Source organism: Cavia porcellus, unplaced genomic scaffold, assembly GCF_034190915.1.
Source record: "Cavia porcellus strain 051 isolate PalLab524CR breed Dunkin Hartley unplaced genomic scaffold, mCavPor4.1 scaffold_6, whole genome shotgun sequence".
Lineage (NCBI taxonomy): Eukaryota > Metazoa > Chordata > Mammalia > Rodentia > Caviidae > Cavia > Cavia porcellus.
Genome location: NW_026947489.1, coordinates 53,559,347 through 53,578,770, shown reverse-complemented (window position 1 = coordinate 53,578,770; position 19,424 = coordinate 53,559,347). Strand labels below are relative to the sequence as shown.

Genomic DNA, 19,424 nt, shown 5'->3' with positions numbered 1-19,424 from the left:
AACACAAAAAACAAAATTACTTAGAGGTCATCAGATTTTGTCTTAATGGGCGTTGCCTGCTTTGTCAGGATGATTTTACTGGATTGGTGGCCTCATAGAGAAGCATTATGAATGTATCCTTGTAGACGACATACAGACAAGAAATTTCTGTACAAATTTGCATTTTAAGGAGCAGAAATTTCTTTTCATCTATTGTGATTTTCATCAATCCTAATTATTAAAAAATAGTCTCCTGAAATACATAAGGTGCTATGTTAGACATTTCGTCATGATAATGTATATATTATAACCCATTCAATATGAAATTTCACTTGAAATTTACTTTTAGAGAGCACATTGCCTAGTCTGAAGTATAAAATTTAATTTCCCCCCAGCGACAAGTCTTCATCTTTATTATATGCTCCTTTTAATATCTTAATTCGTAGTATTATTTTTGCTAAATTATTTTAATTTCAAAATTGCTGTCATGATAGAGTAAAGGAATCTGGATGCAGACACAGAAATAAGGTAGTAGCAATAGCTTCCATTCTCATTAACATTGCCATCTTTTTAAAAGATGTATGTATTTATTTTAGTTTCAAACAATGTAAAGTTTCCAGGATAGTCTTCACTCAGAATATGTAAATACATTTATTTTAAGCAGTTCTGCTCAGTAATTTAGTAAACTGTACAGTCCACAGGGAATGCCATTAATTATATGAAGACTGAGGGAGATTCATTTACTTAGTTTCTTTCTGAACCACTTGACTTGTCTCCATTTAATTAAACAATAATAAATGTGATGGTAAGGAGAAATGCAGGTTGTCACCAAACAATAGTAAATATGTTCCTCAAACAGAGAATGGAATTTGGATGTCTTCATACTTAGAGAGAAAACCGAGCAAAGACAATTACAAACACTTGCCTAAATCTTACTGACACATATCTTTAGTCATATGTTTGCTCTAGTGTTGAGTTATGTGGAGCTCCAAGAAGACAAATAACCCTCAGGGAACCAGCACATTCTTTTATTTAATCTTTGAGAGAGTCCATTTCTTTAGCGGAAGCAAATGTTATGCGTTTCCTATAATGTCCACTTCACTAACTTCAGTATGAAAATGGGACATTCTTTACACCTGCATACATGATGAAAATTAAAATATGGGAATTTAGAAGAAGAACAGCCAAAGAGTTGGGAAGTGACAGAAACACAATGATATTTTGTAAAAAATTGACACCACCCACTAATTATGGTACTTTAATATAAGTTGTAAATTTAGTTGAAATTATCTAAAATAATATAGCTGCTTAGTGGGTCTGAGTTTTGCTACCTCTTTTTTTATTTTAAATCTATTTTGCTTATTTTTTTTTATTTTTTAGCTTTCTCATTAGTGAATCTTTGCAGTATACAATGACTATATTCTTGGTGGGTTGGTACATGTTTGATATTTTTAAACCACATGGTCCAGAACCACAAACATCAAAGAATGAATATAGAGATAACCTGTCAATTTTGTTTTAGGAACTTGGGCAGTTCTTAGTTCATTTCTACTCTTGATTCTATCTTGTGAGGCATGTAAAGCTCTCCTTTGGGACTTATATAATATATACCGCCTATACCATAAGCAACGGACTCAGACAAGTACATATCTCAAAATGCTAAAAAGAGTACATAGTGATTCCAATAAGCTCTATACCCTGCTCTGTGATCATTTTTAAAGAACTAGGTTCACTTAGGAGTCCATAGAAGCAGAGAACTTTTTATCAGAACTTTGACGTTGAGGCCTCCTGTACATCATGAGACTTCTTCTTTTTTAGGGTTGGTCATCCAGGATCTGTTTTAATTGAAATATTTTAATCCAAGTTGCCCAGGTGACAAAATACATTTCTCCTTTTATTTTTTATTACTCAAATTCTTTTTCAGTTTCAATATGAGGTGGAGACTACGCTTGGTGTCAGTCAGCACAGTAATAAAGGGTGGTTCTTTGGGAGAAGCAAAGCACACACTCATAACTTAAAATCATTCCAAACTAAGAACACCAACTGTTACAGGTATTTCCAAAAGAAACCATTGCTCATGCTACCAGAAATTACAGCTCATACCATTAGTCATCTTTAGAGCTTCTTTTTGCTATTACTAGGTGGAAATTTTAGAAGTAAAACTTACCTAACTGCTTTCCTTAGCGGGTCATTGCTTGCGGCAGAGGTGGATGCGAGTGAGATTTTTCCAAATATAAGAAAGAAATAGTCAAATAGGAAAAAAAGAGCTGAAAGGCAGAAATAAGAAAAGACGAAATAGAATCTTTTGCTTTCAGTTTTGAATAATGAAAAAAGTGTAGCCCCAATTAACGCCTACGGTAAATACTCTTACTCTTCATCTTGGCAGGTTTATTGTTTTTACTTTTGGTCTCTATGTTTCCTTCTATTTCTTCTTCCTTTCATTTTTTTTTCCTGTCCTACACTGAACAGCTTTGTCAGAACTTCCTGAGTCCTACAGCTGCTTTTTAGCCCCACCCTTGTGGCGCAGTCCATCAATCTGTCTTCCAATATGTAGGATGACATTTTGGACCTGTGCATTATAATCGGTCTTGACTAATCAATTCTTATCTAGAATTTCCTCACTGAAATATAGGTTGACTTTTCAAGACACGGCAGATCTGGTTCTATGTAAAGTTTTTCATCTCTAAAAATTGTATGTTTCCAACAAGTGGCAGGGAAGGGGTTCTTTACAGAAAGTATTAGCATGCATACTTGCTGATTTAGTTGATATGATGGAGAATGTACAGTTACAAGTAGCATCTTTGTTTGGAGAAAAATGTCATTATATTGACATAAAGGAGGCTATGGTTTTGGTTGTATGGACAAAATGAACATAAGGTAAAACATATGAAAAAGGCATCATATTTTTAAAAATTAACATGTTTTTTTGCAGGAGAAGATGGCTTGGAGACTTCCATGCGCCTACTTAAAAAATGTCAAGAACTGTCCACTTACTGTCCTGAAACATTTCTCACCAAAATACTACCTTGAAATTCACATTTAACACCATTATCTTAGGTACAGTGTATAGTTTGACAAAAAAATTCTATATTGGCATATATTTCTTCTTTTTAGTTCTGATGAAGGCTCATACTCAGGGTATCACCAAAAAGGTTATATACTGGGCAATATTGTAGGATTCCCACCCACATGAACTGAGGTCAAGTGGAGATCTCATGTATACATTATATAAAATTGAAGATGGAAGACATATGAGAATAAGTTAATATAGTTGAACTAGGGTAGAAAACAAGTGTATAAAACATAAATTTAGTTTTAAATATTCAAGAATATTTAAAGCCAATAATACTGCCACTTGACTAGAAATACCCAATGAAACACATGTGCCGTGCAAATCCTGGGAGACAGACAGAGCTTAGAATTTATCTATAATTCTGATACTCGAGCTTTTGATCTTTCAATATAGTGATTAAATCTTTCACTTTTAAACTACTCAGTTATTCAAGTCACACATCTACTCTTTCGAAATCATCACCATTTTCTCAGTCTTTCATTTAAAACTTACATTGTATGACAGAGTGCCCTCAAGGATGTTGTTCTTTTCCTTATATTTCCAAAGTGTACCTAAGGAGTGTTCCATCTCTGAATTGTAAACAAGAATATTGAAGCTTCTAAGAAATCTCAAGAAACACATTTTTAATTGGAAACATATTTCTAAAACATGATTGGTTTACATGGAATTTAATGAAAGACGAAGAAGTCAACAAACTCTCAAGCTATGTCAGGCATTCCCCCCACAAAATGTAAAGCTGATGCATATTTTGAAGAGCAAGGAGTAAATATTGTGTTACTGCTATAGTTAATTCTCATGTCTAATACAGCCAGAAACAAATTAGTGATCCTGTAATTAAACCTCTAAGACTTGAGTACATTTTATAATACAATCACGAAATAAAAATCTACAGGTACTGGGAAAGCTGAAGCTCCCAGTCTAACTCATAGAATTAAAATTCCAATCACGCTGTCACACGTTAATTAACAAAAGTTTTGTAATTACATACCTGCTTCTAAGGTCAGTTTAACTACCTATCAATCTTCACAGGTGACTTTAAATTTATTGGATGAAAACACTTTGCAAATTTTAAACTACTGCAAATAGATAGTATATTCCTTATCTATTATATATTGTTTTATATATAATATATAATATAATGCAATATATAATACATGTTTGTAGTTGTTGTTAGTCTCTTCTGGAATTATTTGCTACAAGCAATCAAAAACAATTTTAAGAACATTTTCTAGCTTGAATACTATTGTGTCCTTGACATCATTTTAAAAATAGATTACAAGGAGAAAAGATAGCAAAAACGATTGTTAGATTTTACAGAATTCCAAATCTTCCCCTTTTTCTTTAGTGAAGAACTTTCCTTATACTAACACCCTCCTAAAAAGGGTAGTATTATTCTTGAAAAAATGAAGCAAGTTCACTGCTGAAAGACCTCTATGCAACATAATTTAATATTCTAGAGCTAATATCTTGCAGTACTCACAATAAAATGGTGAAAATATGGCCATCATGGAATAAAATGCAGCTGTCTAGAACTAAGAGCAAACAAAGAAACTGAGACATTTTCCAGTCATACCACAATAGCCAAAATCTTCTTCTGACTCTTTTTTTTTTTTTTTGTCACAGATAGAATTTTATTTATCACTGTTAAAATCTGGATTTTTAACAGAGTCTTGGACTGGTGGTTCATAACCATCAGCTCATTCAACTTCAGCTCCAGGCTCATTCCTGGTAGCTTTTCCAGAGCTACTGCCTTCACTGTGAAGCTCCAAGAGTTTTCCCAATTCAACCTTGGGCTTCTTCAGCATGTTTACTTTTCTGATGAAGACACCATGAGGAGGATAAATAGACTGCCAAGCTTTTTCTGTGTCTTTCCCAAAGCTGTCTAGAATCAGCTTATTGACACTTCCTTTAGGTCATTTGTCTGCAGCTGTTGAGTCATGATTTCCATCATTCTCTTCCAGATTTGGAGGACTTGTTGGTGTTGAGCATAAGAGGTCTTCTGTAGCTGCTTATTGCATTTTTTAATAAAGCCAATACAGAACAAATGGAGCAAATAACCATCGGTAGTTTTGAGATCAACATGAGCTTCGATCATGGTCTGCCATTGTTTGACCATAGAACACATCTTGTCACTGGTGAGATCCATGCCATGAAAGTTAGGCAGGCAGTTTTTGCCCTGAAAATCTTCAGGAATTAGGTTGAATCTCCTAAAAGTAAATTCAGCATTCTGCAAATCAGCATGACTTTGAGCCCATCCATGCTATTTTCGTTCCTTAAGTTCAAGTGACTGGCATCTTTCCAGTATTTCTTATGTTGAACCAAGCCGGTGTCTTCACATCATCCCAGTTTTTTTTTTTTTTAGAAAATGGATCCACCACTTTTCCCTTGGCTCCCTTCTTGCCAACTTTTAAAGGGCCTGTTCTTGCTGCTTTACATGCATTCTTACATGAATACACATCTGTTATATTGGATATTGAGAGACAAAGATTGCTTTCCTTTGATAAATCTTATGCACAATGCAAAATTTCTTGTTATTCCTTCTAAATGCCATGTGCTATCTATCCGTTAACTGGTTCCACAGAAGTAACTTTCCTCTGATTATATAATGATATATTTTATGCTAGACATATGTAATTATATACAATACTTTGTCCAATTTTCTTGAACTTTAGAAGCTCAGGCTTCTCTTAAATACTTACCCTCTATTATGGTTTGTATCTTCATGACCCCAATAGCCTCATCTTCTCATCATTGGGGATTTTGGAAGGCAGTTGGATCATAGGAGTGCTGTAGATGACTTAGCTTTGGGAGGTTTGGTCTAACCAGAGAGGCAGATCACTGTGGGCTTGACTATAAGGGTATCTCTCCCTTCAAGCTCCTCTATCGACTCTCTTTACTTTTCACTGTTTTGAGGAGATCAGCTTTTCCCCTCCTATGCTCCCTCTACATTGATAAAGTACAGAAATCTAAACCAAAATAAGCATCTCCTCTTTGCCAGTGTGAATATTGCGTCTACTTGCCTGATATTTCTTTCTAGCTTGCTTTTCTTGTAGTAATTAGTGTATACATGCTAGAATTTGATTGCTGTCATGATACACATAAATTAATATCTATATAAGTTTCTATATTCACTTCATTTCACATCTCAAATAAATAGGATAATGTCACAGAAAAGCCTTCTGTAAATGTTCATGTTAACAGAATGAAAACTGTGGGGATTGTCAAATGACTTCTAAGATTAAGCAGTATTAGTTAATGTACTCAGTTACTAACTCTAGGCCATAACAGTGTGTACACTGTCTACATTTATATGCAAATATCTGTTCTTACAGCTTTCTAAAGCTCTAAAGGGCTGAAGTTAAATTTCATGAACACATAAAACAGCAGAAGTATCACAGCCATCAATTATAGGTCTGAGGAGGAGTAGAGGTTAAGGATCACCATCCATGGGGTGGCTTTCATATGACAGTTAAAAAGAGGTCATGAAAAGCAGCCTCAGATCTAACACCATTCAAATCAAGCTCTTGCTATTTCTAAGAAGCATCGAATACATTTGGGGAAATTGAATTTAAAACAAAAATTAAATTGACAAACAAAATCTCAAAATGATTTCTTTAGGTAAAACTGAATTTAAAGATGTGTTTGACTTATAGGTTTCTGGGCTCTTTACAAGAAAGTTCAAATACAATGAGAAATTAAGCGTTAAAGAAAACTCCTTTTTAAATCCTGGCATAATTCTGGACTCCAAATTGTGGTCATACAGTCCAAGGTCCCAGGCGATATGCCTGGACAACTCCTACTGGCAGGAAACCAGTGAGGATCTCGTACTTCCTGGACCAGCTGGTCACTGAAGAGCACGGCAATTACGGTTTTGAAGACTCTGATGTGGCAACATCTTTTCAGTTCAGTAAATTCTGCACTCTTCAAAATTTCAAGGCAGTCCAAGGATACCAAAACCAATTAAAAAGGAGTCTTTATAAAACATGATTGAATCTTCCATCTAATACACTTTTAAATCATTATTGGCAGAATAAAAGAGATTGCAAATAGAAGGAGTGAATTAATTGGAAATTATGAAGAAGCCATTGAGCGAGAGGTGCAAAGAAAGAATGAAAGCAGTTTGAGGCTCTGTCAGTCACTATTTAGCCTATGACCTTCCTGCTCAATGTGTGAGGTTTCTGCGTATTTGATTTTGCAGGGTTTGTGCAGTATCCTCTGCTTAATTTCCTTTCGAGTGTTACTTCTTTGTTGGCTGATAGGCTGCACCTGATTTAATGTTTCAATGTAAACTGGTTTTTTTTTCCCAAAAGAAAATCAAGTCACCCTTAAAAATGCACCCCTTGTTTGAAACCATGCATAACACTGCAGCTAGCTGAGAAACTTTTATCTCTCTGAGCCTGAAAACATTCAACGTGCTTGTAACATCTGTTTCAGAAAAGGAAGGATGAAATGAGAATGCTGGAGAATGACTCCAGCTACAGTCTTTCTTGTAGGATAATTACCTAACTTTGTCTTAAAGTGACAAAATGGAATTCAAAACACATTCATAGACTCAAAATTACGTTTTCGAATGGTTGTGCGTATATTTACAAGTGGAAGCCACAGGTGGGGAAGTGACCAGTAGCACATCTGGGGGTAGAATTCAGTGAGGCATGCTTGCACTTTTCTTGTCTCCAGGTCTATTTTCTTCCTACTACGTTTTGCCTCCTCTCACAGTCAACACTGAGTCAGAGGAGGCAGCAGTTTTTGATGGCTGGAAAAATGAAGCATCATGAACTTCAAATGAAAATAATTTTAGTAGCATAAAAATAATTTCTCTTCTTATTTCCGTAAGTTTAAACTCCCTAAGTTATGGCTGAAAAGTCACAGATAGGCCTACATTTAAATTTTTCCCAGCTTAAGTCTAGAACTGACTAAGAAATAGTATAATTTCTGATTTATTGATAGGTTCGGAAAAAGAGCTAAAATGTGGCTTTAGTCTGGCTGAAATTTTTATATGACAAGTGGTTATCCTTTTTAAACAATAGAGTCAGAAGATACATTTGATGTGAAATGTACCAAAGATATATCACCTAATAAACTTGACTAAACTACAACTGTAGATGGTGAATTCAACAATTACAATCTCTCAGATATTGCTGTGTTAAAATTTACTTATTGTAATATACACATTAAATACAAATACAGCAATAATTTGATTCATGAAAGTTTCTGTTTGTAAACAATTTAGTTCACAAATAAAAGCTTCCAGTGAAATTTTATTTCCAGTGACAAACTCCACATCAAATGACAAACAAAACCAGGGCAGCCATCTTCCTCACACAAACATAGACGCAGCCATCTTTGCCAAAATTGTAGCCGGTACCATTCTATCTATCTATCTATCTATCTATCTATCTATCTATCTATCTATTTATCAACTATTTGTCTCTTTATAATATATACTTAGCATTTTTTATCCACTTAATTTCAGAAAGTGCATTAAAGGAAACCAAAACAGTATTCTTATTAATAATTTTGAAATGTGTATGCAGAAAGGAAGACAAGATAAGGGTTTTTCTCCTATTGGTAAAAAGAATGATGTCTTTGAAAATGATGTCTGTTAGCAGCAGGATCTTGTCACTTTGTGATTCATGTCTGATACATCTTTGAACTTTAATGTGAGTGTTAAAACCTCTATTGTGCTTCCTGTTTTTTGTAAAAGTTTTTAGAATGCTTGCTATGCTATATCATTACTAAATATAAGTGGCTGAATCATGGTTCAAGGTGGGAACTGAACGTATAGCATCTGCTTTGTCTGTTAAAAGAGTTTGGTACAACTGGGATGCTCCATAGGGTTAGAGTTAGGGTTAGGGTTAGGGTTAGCGTTAGGGTTAGGGTTAGCAAAGAGCCATGGCAATGGGAAAACTTCCCTAGTGGAGTTTGCTAATTAGCTGAGGCCATGTTAGCACAGGCACTAAGAAACAAGCTCTTCTAAAGCAAAGTGCTCAGCACATCTTTGCTGCAGTACCACAAGCGTTCCAAGGCAATAAATTTTCATAATGACAGTGCTCATTATTTGCTCTTCAAGGAGACATAGAGAAAGTCAGGAACACAGGTATAATTTATCTCCTAACCCATGGGATAGCCAGAGCAGCTTCCTCATTGAACTTAAGAAAGACAACAGAGATAATGCTCCACCTTTAGTCAATAAACTGATTAGTGAAATTTGTATTATTTCCCTGAGTTCTTAGTGAGGTTCAGGGAGGAAATCCCTGCCTTGAAGCCTATCTCCGCTATTAACCTACACTATAAGTCACAGTCCTTTTTTCCGTGTCTTGAACATATGTTCCAAGGAGATTAACCACAAAATTGCAAGCTTAGATAAGAAAATTATTGTTCCATTAAAATAATTTATGGAATCATGTGCTGACGAACCATGAGATATGACAGCCATAGACTGAGCAGTATTTCACACTTTTAAAAGAGTGCTTTCTATAGAAAAAAGCTGTAAATGACTTCAAATAAAAATGTGGTAAAGCTTCAAATGAATATTTTGTATGTGCACATGTTCAAAAATTGCATATGAGTGTTGGAAATGCCAAGAAATTTTTACCTGACTTTCAAGAACTTTTACTCAGTCACACCTGCAAAATATCATGTCATGGTTCAAAATCTTTCACTTTTTATTTGATTTCAAATTAAAGATCAAATGAGAGAATATCATCCTTAACATTCTCTTTGATGATATTTAAATAAATATGTAAACATATTTAATTTTATAAATATATAAACATATATAAACAATTATATAAATATATAAACATTTAATTTTAAAATGATTTGTGCAAATACTAACACTTTGTTTTACTTATATAATTTACTTCAAAATAGCTATTTCCTCTAAAAAATAACTGTAGCTATAGTTATTTTAAATTAAGTTATATATGGTACAAATTGGAAAACTAATGTAATCCTTGATTACATATATGACTGAGAAACTTTCAAGTAGAGTTTGAAGTATCATTAATCAACAACGTATCATCTTCAGAACTAAGAACAATTGAATATTTGCTATCAAGGATGTAAAATGCATTAAAAATGATCAATCTAATTCTTGTAAATATTTCATTAGACAAACATCGGTATTATTTTCAGATTGGATTAGGGAGCCCAAATTCTTTTACCATAGGTAATTTAAAATATTGAAATTGGAACATTTTTCCCTTCAATTTTTCCCCATGATTACAAATAAAGTTAACATCTATCTATATTTCCAAGTGTTGAGATTAAAGTTAACTGTGTTCATAATTTCTTTGATCATTCATAACTAGCAGAACTGTTAATGAACTTTTCAGAACTCATGCCTCAATCTAACATTGCTTGGACCCTGATTCTTGAGACTGTGTTTTAATTTGTACCTGGCTGCATTCAATATGCAGCCACTCAGTTGAAAACCACTGATCCATCATAGTTACCCCATCATTCATGTGGCCTAGAAATAACAAAATTGAAATGTCAAATTGATTTCTACCAGATAGGAGCTCAATAACTCAGAGGTTTGATGTCCTCTGGTCTATTCATGTAATATGTTTCAAAATAAATAAACTTTAATTATTCAGTTGGTTGTAGGTGCGCTGACTGAACAATTTTTCAACTATTTTTTTAATCCTTTTTTTTTTTTTTTTTTTGGTACAACGGATTGCATTCATGACTGTGTGCTTGCAAGACAGGTGCTTATGCCGCTGAGCTAAAGCCCCAGTCCCAATTTTTCAACTATTTTAACTTCTCTACTGAGAATAATTATATGAGACATGTATTAGCATAACCTCAGACATGATACATTACTTAGAATCACCTTAGAACCAGATGAGTTTTAAAAGCTATCAAAGTTCCCTTACAAGACATTAACATATCTAAGCCATAAATTATAGGACACAGAAGATGATTTGACAAAGAATCTTGGCATGTAGTGTCCTTAAATCTGTCAGTTAAGTACAAGTTTAATCACTACTTAGAACAAATTTGCCTTTTCTGAGCCTCAGTTTTCATGCCTGAAAAACAGAAGACTTAGATTAACTGACTGCTAAGGTATCCGGTATTCTTAGTATACCCTGAGTTCTGGACAGGATAGCAGATATGGTAATGATCATTCCAAAAATGGTGCATTGAAAAAGTTCACTGTACTATTTCCAGTTTCGCATCTATCAAGTAGCAAAAGTATTAATGGGCTGAATTAAATATTAATGGCTACACAAAATTTGGTCTGGAATATTTTCTCTGAGTCTTTTTCAATGTGGAAAATTTTCTTTAGATAATTCGCCTTTGTCATTTGTGAAACATACACCAATAGGGTTTCATTATGCATATCATCCTAAGATATATCAGTGGATCTATATCGTCATGTGGACCTCAGACTGTGCAGAAAGGGTGGGAATTGTGACCTTAAAAAACTACCAAAAACTCTAAGGAATTCTGCTACTTATGTTTGTAATAACAAACGAAGAATAGCAAGTTAGCAACAATAAGCATACTGCAAAATTATAGAAAGTCAATCTTCTATTATTATTGTTCTCTGATTACACAATTATGTGTTTCTTGACAATCCATGCTTTGTACTAGGAAGGTAGAAAATGAGCTGATGTATGTGTGAAGGAGAGAGAGGGAGTTCTGTGCTGGTCACTGAATTTCTGATCAGAAAGGCACACCTAGAAAAGTTTGCAGAGGTGGATTCAGGGAGGGAGGGAGGAACGGAGAAGGAAGAGCGAGAGAATGTGAATAAGAAGATGTAAGGAAGAGGAAAAAATAAAGAAAAATGCAATATGTCCTATATAGGCCAAATCACATCAGAATGGGTGAGAGGAAAGAAAGGAAGACACGAAAACTCACATAGCTATATGCATATGGTCTGATTTTTGTAATCAAGACGCTTGCTTTTGTGAATGACATGGAACTGTCCCAGCCAGCCTGTGGAGCACAGTAATCCTCCCTGTTTGGGGCCAGCTGCATGTCTTCCTCTGCCACTCTCACTGGGTAATGTCACTGGAGTGTTCCTCATGCTGACCCAACTCCCGTTACACCAGAGGGTGTCACAACCAAGAACGCTAATGTTTCGGAGTTATTTTACATCCTCTCTCCCTTTCCAGAGTTAGGATATTCAGTGGGTGATATTCAAGAGACAATTATCCTCTATCAGAATTTATAAAAGGACCTTTAATGGGCTTCTGACCACAGTGTTAGGGACATTACTTTTTAGAAAGTATTTTTAAGATTATGTTAAAAGGAAATCTTTTCTACATGAACAAATACCTTTGCAGTGCACTAAAATTTTTTTCATATAAAGGGCTAGCTAAGTAATGGAGGGAGAAAGAGTACAAAACAGGATATAAAAGGCTGGCTTCCTGCCCTACCTTGACATTTATTAGGTTTGTGCACTACAGGTGAGTCATCCAAATGTGTTGTGCATAATTTAATGGTACCTAATATAAATTTCATGAAAATGAACCACACAGAAATACTCTTTGGAGGTTATTGAATTTCAGAAATAAAGTTATAAACCTGCAAGTAGAAGAAACCTGCTAACTATGATCAAAAAAAAAAAAAAAAAAAAGAATCGACTCTTTCAAATTTGTCTTCCATAATATTAGATGCCAGACATGAAAGAGTTTGGACAGAGAAAATGGTATGACCAAAGATGCCATGTGGAATTGTCTTTCCACAGTAAAACTGTGGAAGACATTTAACTTCAAATTACATAGCACAACAGAGAAACAAGTAAGTACCAGAAAGAAATCCTTAAGAGTCAAGTTCTTTTTATTTTCTATATGACTGGCTTAACCATTGACTAAACCAGGCACAACAAAAATTCAATTAAATATAATCTTTATATATCAATAATAATTAAAATATTTACCAGGTAACATGCACAATTTTATAAAGAGCACAAATTAAACTTAAAATATATAATTCCTGAGGAAAACACACAGAGAGAAAGCTACATACAACAGGGAAGAGATAAAATTAAAATAAAAGTTACTTTATTAGTGTTACTGCTGTCTTTGGGGAATGTAGGAAAAAGTAAGTAAAAGGCAGACAACATCTTCTTCCTTTCTGGAAATATCAGCAAATACTTTTGAGTAAACTGGGCAGAGGAAAATACAAAAGCATAAGTGTAGGCACAATATTTGAAATAAGACCATATATATAAATGGTCATATATATATGCATGCTTTGGAGAGCTGTTTTACTGACAGAGATCTAATCTTAGAAAAGCTGACTGTGTCTACCAATGAAGTTCTTAAGCCATAATTATCAGCACTGCAAGAAAAATACGGAGAAACAACTTTAATTCATTTTTCTTGGTTTGATTCATTTGGTAGATAACATTTGTAAAGACATAATAAAATTTACTGAGTTTTATCTGATAAAATTAAACTGGAACACATACTTCAGAAATACAGTTTTTTTTTTTAAATCCAGGAACATACAAAAGATTTGCAAAACTCACTCTATGTTCAGTACCAGAGAGAAACTCATTATATTCAAAAAAAAAAAAAAAACAATGCAAATTTCAATCTGAAAATGATATCCAGTTACATCCATAATTTTTTCAAGCCAAGTGAAGTGATAAAGAAGAGCTCAGGGTGTTGATTAGTCAAACCCTTGGCAGTTTACTATCATTGTTAAAAGCAGGTAACACAAGTCAGGTGTGAGCCTGGTCTCTAGAGAGAGATAAAACACTCAGTGATGCCCTGTGCTCCTTGAGGTTCACAGCACAGAAACCACAAGCAGAGTTTACAAAGCTTTGCACATATTTCTTGCTTTTCCTAAAACTCAGTGTTGGCATTTTACTGAGAGAGAAACAGAGAGAGAGAGAGAGAGAGAGAGAGAGAGAGAGAGAGAGACAGAGAGAGACAGAGAGAGACAGAGACAGAGAGAGACAGAGACAGAGACAGAGAGACAGAGACAGACAGAGACAGACAGAGAGTGATGGTTTGGCATGTAGATCTGTTTGCTGCCTCTTTCTTTAATCAAACCTATTTTCTTCCTCATAATGCTATAAGTAGTATTTTGTGTTATTCATATTTGTAATCTCAAAATGTAAGTTCTTTTATATATTTTAGTACAAATGTGTTGTGTTTCCTATATATTTAAGCTATTTTACAGAGTGATAAAATGACTATACGTTGGTTATGGAAACTGATCACATAGGTAACACTGTGATAATCTATGTTTTGAATTCAAAACAACTCCTATGTTCAAGGAATTTTACAATATGTTAGGGAAGCGATTAATACGTTTTTATTTCTTTAGTTTTGGAAATATGACACGCTGAAATATCAGTGAATATGGAAAAAAGATAGCAGTATTTACAAAATAATAAATAATGCAGTGTGTCTTATCCTTGTCTCATTTAATTTAGGCTACATCTATAAAGCACTTTCTTGCAATTATGAAGTAGTTTAATAAATGCTCAATCCCTCTCCTGCTTTTCTTTGAAGTCTAATGTTTTAAAACTGTCTTCTTTCAACTACAAAGGAGGAATTCATCAAGACAACTAAATTATCATACAAGCCACACACTTTTCCTTTGTAAGGTATTCAGCAACTCCAATCAACATTCATCAAGTACCCGCATCCACCTGGGAAACTAATTCAAGCCCTCAGGAGAAAGGCAGTAAATGTTCGGTGGTATTTAGCAGAGCTTGAGACTGAAGAAAGAAAGCAGAACACTAAAACAAAAGTTAAAGTGCATTCTATTAACCAATGTTCCTTCTCTTAACACTCATCAATTAATTAATCCCTAATGTAATTTTGCATATTAGTATTGTGCAGTCTTTTAATTCCCTAGAGTAGGTGTCAGTGTTTACAATTACACTCTCTTCTTGTTTGGCATCTTCTTAGTCTGTGTTAGAGTCCACAATGCTGGTACGCTGCTTTGCCAATTCAATTATTTTAAACATCTTGCGCTCCATTTGTACAGGTCTCCCCCATTTAAATGATTGCTGATATATCCTCAAACCATTTTATCAAATGACCCATACCATTACCATCATTATATTATACATTATTGGAGCCAGAGAGCAAGTACAGAGACTAAATTCCTGTATTTATGGCTCATAGTTTTGCTTTTACCTATATTGAACAGTTAGTATGGGAGAAAGGAAGGATTTGAGGAATGAAGATCAGGCAAGTGGAAGAAAGTAAATAAATTAGGTAGGATTTTTATATTGGAGATCTTGAGAAACAAGAAAAGTCCAGAGAGTGAATCCAACAGAGATTCACTCTTGGACCCAGTGTAGGGCCCCAGGTAGTGTATAGTACGAACTGAAGTGAAAGATTCAGAACATAAGGACAGGGGTATACTTCAAGGTAATAAGAAGGTAAAGCCTGGGGGCAGTATGTCACAGAGAGGCTGAAACAAAGGGAAGAGTGGGTGGGAAGACGTTAGAATGGGCTCTAAGTTGGTTTAGACAAAACCCTCATGGCTCCAGCGCTGTTTATAGTATAAGGACAGCAACCCAGTTCATATCCACGCAAATGCAGACTTTGTCTGCTCTGCAGGAAGTGTTTACAAGGAAAAGAGCCATCAACATTGTGGTAGGGGATGTGTTGTGGTAGAGGACCCGGAATGCATTTGGCTGGGGTGATTATTTTCCTTGAAGTTATGATAACACTTCTGCAGATGCTTCCTCAGGAATCAGTGAACTGGCCTTCCCAGTGGGGTACCATCTTTATTAGGCAGAATGTTCCCAGGGGCAAGGTAAATAAAACCAGGAAAAAAACGTGGGGAGCCAAGAAAGTCCCCCCATTCTCCAGTTAGCACGCACAGAGTGGTTGTAAGGACAATGGAGGGTACTTCAGTTTTAACTGAGTCCATGACTGAGTGGACCAGGGAAGAGTTCTGTAACACTGAATTCCAGGCAACAACTGTGGGTATCTCCTCTCCAGACTGTGGGATGGAAGATGAATTTCAAAGGTCTTTCTCTCTACAGCTAACAGTGGAGATACCAGGCATGCCACACATTTACAAAATGAAGAAGGTTTTTCCGAGCATAGAGTGTACATATATACCATCGCAGGAGTCAGCCTTTTAGACCTGTAGTTGTCTAAAACAGTTGATTGTTATGAACAACTATAGATGTTCTAACATCATAAAACTAACTCATGGAAAAGCAGAAATTCCTAATGGCAATCACTAAGTGAAAGGAATAAGAAACAAGAACAATGATCCAAGACAATGGCATAAGGAAAAGTAGCATTCTGATAACACATAGAAAAAGAATAGGATTTAGATAGAAGTTTTAGTGAAAATCTGACAAATTTGGAAGAGGCTCAATGTGGTCTTACAAGAAGTACATAAGTAAGTCATGAGTTGGGATTCTAGAGCAATGAGAGGAAACTGAATCAGGCATGGAGGCTTAGTAAATCCAGTAGAGTGAAGATAGATTAGGAAAGTAACTTTTCAAATCAATAATTGAAAATATAAAGGCAGTGATGAAAAAGATAAATCCACTGTTCCAGAAAAAAAAAAAAAAAAAAAAAAAAAAAGATCTTCCCTGAATCCTGTGGAGTCAGTCAAAGCAGCACAATAGACATGAACTAAGGAAGGGTATAGGTATGGTTTGTGATAGGAAAAGTTGTGAAAATCTGCTTGCAAGCACTTAAAAGACTACTAATAGTTGGTATTTCTGTTTTAGAAGAACTAATTCTGAGTACTGGGGGAAGATGTAACATACCAGAAGAAAATATTGCTCCTGTTTGCACAGAAAGTGGGTTTGCTAATGTTCCGAGAATAGAAATGTACACAAATAATATATACATATCTAAAGTTTTTGGAGTCTCCCAAATGCATATTCATTATTCAGAAAGATTCTTATGGGGATGTCATTAAAGGCTGCAGGAAAGATCATTAGACTAATGTTGTAAGTTACGTAGGCAAAATTAATCAAACAAAAGTCACAGAACACCTGCTTTAGCTTTGAGAACATTTTTCACACTAATACACAGTTATTTCTAGTCAGCTGCTCATCAGTTTGCTGTCAGGGAAAAAAAAAGTAATGGAATATTCTAGAAGTATATTTGTTCTGCTTTTTAATATAAATTCTACTTTTTCTCCTTTGCTTCTGTGACCACTGGCTGCTATAAATTGCAGTCCACGGATTGGCAAGGTAACTTTCTGCGTAGCATGGGCATTAAAATATATCCAGAAATAATAAAAAGGATGAGAACATATGTTCCTCGCTATTCTATAAAAAGGGAATCTGGGGAGAACACGTGCTATATTGTGGAATATTAAATCAGCTCCTGGAGGAAAAGGTCATGAATGCCACAAAGTCAATTTGCATAAGACTGAGGTGACCAGTAATTTCCAAAATCTGCACTCGTCATTTATGGTTTGTGTAACAAGTCTTATGAAATTCACTGACCATAAAATGTAACATTCATTCATGGTCAAAACCTTGAATCTAAGATACAAAGGCACACTTATTTTGCCCTATAAACATCAAACCACAGTTGGAGTCAATGTAATATTCATTTGGAATGTTTGAGTCCAAACAATCGAAGTGTTCAGTCATTTGCCACACTGCCTTGCTCCTTTCTTTAAGGTTAAACTGTATTCTGCTATGATAGAGGCATGGAAAAAGTGTAAAATGAAGAATACTTCAGATTTTCAGCCATTATTCTATGTTAAATCTTGTGGCATTGTTTTTAGAAACAATTATTTCAAAAATTAGCATTGTACTACCCGGGATAATCTTTTCCAACAGGAAGTTGACATCAATGAATCTTAAAATATTGCTCCTAAATATCAGACATGTTTAGGAGCAACTTTGAAAAATCCTGGTCCTACATTTTAGCGTCCTTCTACTGCTTTGGCATCATGAATTCTAAAATAAAGGAAACGGTCCATGTGTCCTGACAAACTTCAGGGCTTTTATCATGCTGTTTTCAAAGCTACATGAAATAACCACTGTACACTTTAGAGAAGCGCATGCTTTAAACTCTGAGTTGAAATCATGAAATTTTCTACACAGTAAAATAGTATAAAATGGTTCTTGGAAATTCATAGAATAACCCTGGTGAGGAAGGAGGTAAGCAACGCCTAGACAGGAGAGAAGACGTGGTAGCACAGACCGCTCCTTTTCCTCCTGCTTGTGTGCGCAGGTAGCTTCAAAAGGACTCAGCCAGGGACCTTGCTGGGATCTTAAGTCTCAGCAACTCTTCTTAATGCTTATTGATCCTGGTGGTATCATTTAGCATCTCTGAACTTTATGTTTTAGTTTACTTTAATATATAACTTGAGAATAATGATACCCAACTCCAAATATTACATTACGGCAAATCCAATACAGACAATTTAGGAGTTGGTATGATTGGTAAAACAGAAACCACAGAGATCACTACTTCTTCCAGGGTGCCTTGAGCACAGAGATTGTGGATTGAGGAAGAATAGAAAACACACACACACACACAAACACACACACACACTCACACACACACAGAGAGAGAGAGAGAGAGAGAAACTAAAACACTGTAATTGAAAAAGTTGGTTATATGCATTTTAAGTTGCCCAGGAGAAACTGATAATGCAAAGAAAATAATGACACATTAATACTGGATTTTTAAAAACAATCATTAATACTTAAATGAAACTATCTATAAAACAAGTTTATTTTTGATAAAACCCCTACATTTTAATTTAAAAATTTAACAACTGCTGCTACACAAAAAAGGGAGAGAATGAAAAGCAAAATTTAAAAACATAAAGATAAGAAAAAAGAGAAAGAAAGAAAAAGAAAGGGAAAAGAAAGCGGAGAAAGGAAAAATGAAAGTCAACATGGAGAAAGGCTCAGAATATCTGATAAATATTCAGGAGGGTTTAGCAGTAGCTAAAGGCAACATTTGTAATTGCGAGGCTACTTAAAACCTAAGTATGTCGTCAAAGAGGCTGAGAATTAGCAGCATTGTAATCATTAAAGTGAAATAGCTACACCAAGCCTCCAAACTCCTCCTCCGGGCATTTTTCCTGTTACTTATTCTAGATGCCAAGACATCCAACAACGTGCAGAATTGAGGCGTTGGCAATCACTGCTCCTCTGTTTAAGTAAAATCCTGCTTATGTGTAAATGGTTTGGAATTGGAGAAAATGTAGCATCCCCACAGAAAACTGTTGCTTTCTCTCAAAATTATTTCACAGTATATCTTAAAAGAAATTGTACTATGTGATAAAATTTGTTGTAATGGCACAAAACTGTTTGTCATTTCAAATGTTTGTCTCATAACAAAAGATTCTCTTCCTCCTAAATTTAATTTTTACCTTTCACTCATCTATATTCTTCAATGATTAATTTTAGAAAAGTCTGGGGCACTCATTCCTCAATTTTTAAAGC

At 34.8% G+C, this 19,424-nt stretch overlaps 1 protein-coding gene and 1 pseudogene across 1 annotated transcript in view; both read right to left on the bottom strand.

Moving 5' to 3' along the window:
- Cntnap2 (contactin associated protein 2) overlaps window positions 1-19,424 on the bottom strand; it is a 1,917,858-nt gene that overhangs the window by 1,844,069 nt on the left and 54,365 nt on the right. The gene's annotated exons all lie outside the window — the stretch shown is intronic.
- Window positions 4,684-19,424, bottom strand: part of LOC100718140 (small ribosomal subunit protein eS1-like) — a 68,468-nt pseudogene continuing 53,727 nt past the window's right edge.